Source organism: Brachycentrus maculatus, unplaced genomic scaffold, assembly GCF_059751285.1.
Source record: "Brachycentrus maculatus isolate JH-2025_06_01 unplaced genomic scaffold, ASM5975128v1 h1tg001369l, whole genome shotgun sequence".
NCBI lineage: Eukaryota > Metazoa > Arthropoda > Insecta > Trichoptera > Brachycentridae > Brachycentrus > Brachycentrus maculatus.
Window position 1 is genome coordinate 16,731 of NW_028282023.1, and position 3,469 is coordinate 20,199.

The 3,469-nt window shown below is 35.9% G+C and overlaps 1 non-coding gene across 1 annotated transcript; it reads right to left on the minus strand.

Annotated features, from left to right (window-relative positions):
- Positions 1 to 368: 368 nt before the first annotated feature.
- TRNAG-UCC (transfer RNA glycine (anticodon UCC)) lies at positions 369 to 439 on the minus strand. The gene has a single exon. It is a non-coding gene; the product is annotated as a tRNA-Gly (tRNA).
- Between the last annotated feature and the right edge of the window lie 3,030 nt (positions 440 to 3,469).

Sequence of the window (3,469 nt, forward strand, 5' to 3'; positions counted from 1 at the left end):
AATGCTGACCAATGAAATGGACTGGTATGCTCATCAGTGGAAGAAAGGGGATCTTGTGCTCTGGGACAATATACAGACGATGCACAGATCGGCTGGATCCTTCAAAGGAAGAAGGCTACTCTACAAATGCCATGGGAGATTTAAAAACGATACCGTTGTTTGATTAAAGATCAATAAATGAAGAATCAGATATATAATCTATCAGATAGCAAACTTTTTTAAATATGGCTTGCAAAATTACAAATGATGCTACAATAATACAGAATACTTGATATTTATTTAGCCCAACAACTCATAGAACTCTCATCATTATTGCCACAGTTTATTTCCCTTTAAAAACATTCTCAACATCCGTAAAATTAAAAAAATGCATCAGCCGGGAATCGAACCCGGGTCGACAGCTTGGAAGGCTATAATTCTACCTCTAAACTACTGATGCTTCTCTAATTATTGCATCCCAACCCCAACCCCAACCCCAACCCCAACCCCAACCCCAACCCCAACCCCAACCCCAATTGCTTGGAATTTTTAGAAGGTTTATAGAATAAAAAAATATACCAAATTAAAAATAATAAAATAATATATGATAAATATATAATAATTATAATAAATTATAAAATAATTGAATTAAAGCATGAAATTAAAATAGTAAGAAATATGAGTAAATATGCTATTATGCTATTATTAAATATATTTTGATATTATTTGCATTATTAAAAGTCAGTTTTGATTATTTATTATTATTATTTGGATTGTGGTAAATGCAAGCTGAGAAGAAACTTCCCCCCAAGCCTGAAGGGCAGAAAAAGAAAGAGGAGAGAGATCAGAAAACTGCGAATACTCTTAAATAACAAAGAGAAAAAAGAAAAGCTGACAATAAAGTCAAGAGAGCAGCCCTCCTCAAGAGAGTTCAACAGTATGAAGCTGACTACTCTGCATCTCAAAAGGCAGAAGTAGAGGCCAGAAGAAGTGCTAAAGCCAATGGTCAAATTCATGTGCCAGCTGCTGCAAAGGTTGCATTCGTCATTAGAATTCGAGGTGTCAACAAGCTTCATCCCCGCATCATTCGAATTTTGAGACTCCTCAGATTGAGACAATTGCACAACGGCACCTTCGTTAGAATCAATAAAGCCTCTGAACATCTCATCAGAAGAGTCGAGCCCTATGTGACTTTCGGGTAACTTGAAATTAATTTAGATATCCATCTCGAGAAACAATCAAGAAGCTTATCTATAAGAGAGGTTTCGGCAAGATTAACAAGCAGAGAATTCCCCTCACCTCCAACAAATTGGTCGAAGACACACTCGGCAAACATGGAATCGCTTCCCTTGAAGATTTGATCAACGAAATCTACACTGTGGGTCCACACTTCAAAGAAGCCAACAACTTCCTTTGGCCATTCAAACTCCGAGGCCCCAGAGGAGGATTCGCCCAAAAGAGACATCCATTCCAAAGAAGAGGAGATTGGGGAAATCGAGAACATTTCATAAACAACCTCGTTAAAACAATGATCTGAGCAAAGCCTATTTAAATATTATGTTGTACTTTAAGGATAAATTAATAAATAAATGCCTCAAAATAGATGAATTTAAATTTTCAATTCTGTTTACTGACCTGAAATATCCCAAAATGATACAAAAAATTGGTAAAGCACGATGATTGGGAATTGCAAATCTTTTTTTTTAAAGATTAAAAATTAATATTTTATATCAATCAAGTAAAAATTTTTAAAGTGTATGCACAATACAGTTAAAAAGTTCTAAATTATGCTGATTATTCTATCAGTGTCCCCCCAATACATATATATTATCAGGTATTTCTATTTCTTCTTCTTGACTGATTAAGTGTGTAGATTTGCTTTCTTAGTCAAAGATCCCTAAAAGCTTGTAAACTGTAAATAGGGATACAACAGCGAAGATTAGCTATAAATATAAGAGAGCCCGAGCTCCAAATAACCCCATCATGTACCCAATGGGCATTGCCATTAAGCCTTCTCCTAGTGCGGCACACAGCATAAAGTTTGCTGTGTTTTTTCTTGAGAGTTTATAGCCGAATTCGATGGGAAATACCATATAAAGTGCAAACAGAGAGCTCAAAAACATTCCATTGAGGAATGCGCTTCCATAAGTTGCGAACCATTGGTGGCCTGTTATAGCTGCGCCAAGACTCAAAATACAGCCCATAATCATGCCTTTTAACAAAACTTTCATTCGCAGAGACACCTTTGATGTGACAGCCAGTAAAATAAGCCGAAATACTGTGTTGGTCGTCCAAAATACCGATGAAGCAAAAGCGGCTTGCTTCAGATTTCCTACATTCTACATGACTGCGTAAGTAGAAATCCAGCTTCCAAACCCAACCTCCTGGCCAATGTATAGAAAGTAAAGAAGACAAATCAAAATTTAAATTTGTCTCGAAATAGGTTTTGCGATTTCTGTCACTACGATAGATCTGCGGTTTTCAGGGCTGGGAAGAACCCAGAAGATTGAAGAAAATAGTACCAGAATAATTCCTAAATAGAAATAGCAATTTGCTCCTGAAAATACTGTAAAACTCGGTCCGAGGAACCCCCCAACTCCAAACATCAGATGAATCAGTTGAATCCAATAATCTTCATCATTGTCCCGGAAAAGCTTCATGACACAGACATTACAGATAATTGATATCATACAGCAAAAGGAGGCTGAAATCGCTAAAGTTATACTAAGATTCCAGAAAGTGATTGAGAATGTAGAAAGTGCAGAAAATATTCCTCCAAATACGCATGAAATGGCCAATATCTTATGCAAGTTCATTCTCTCCATCAAATATTTGACTAATATGCCTCCGACTACATACCCGCAGGCCCTTCCGATGAAGACAAATGAGTAATATGTTTCAGGCTACCCAGTTTGAAGCGAAAAATAGGGAATTATTGGCCCCATTGAAGTAATCAGACTACCATAGAGTATCATCGCGATGCAGTAGCACATAAAGTATAGCATTTTTGATTCCATTGTCACTTCCTTAACTTTTAAAAATAGCAAATATATATTTTGCGAATATTATTAACAACAATGGCAGACAGTACATTCGTTATTAGCAATTGTTAATATTTTTGCCCTTGGGTTATTTTTTTAATTCATGAGGCAGATAGCATAAAATTATATATTTGTTAACTTTAATTCGTTAATTATTAATCGGTTGCCATAATGCCAAACTTTCTCGAATGAAAAATGGAATATTATATTATCGAACATAAAACTAAGGAATAATGCAAAAGCATCAGTAATGGCTATAAAATAGGCAATATGAACATCATCTAACCTCCTTGATAAAGATTCGTGAAAAAACGAACCCCAAAGGATTGCTTAATCGGAATTCGCGGCAGAAGAAGGTGCAAAGTGCCACCATGTTCCGCAAAAAGTTCGTTGAAAACATCAAAACCAATACCACAGATGTCAAATAGATTTCTGAGCTAGAAAAGACT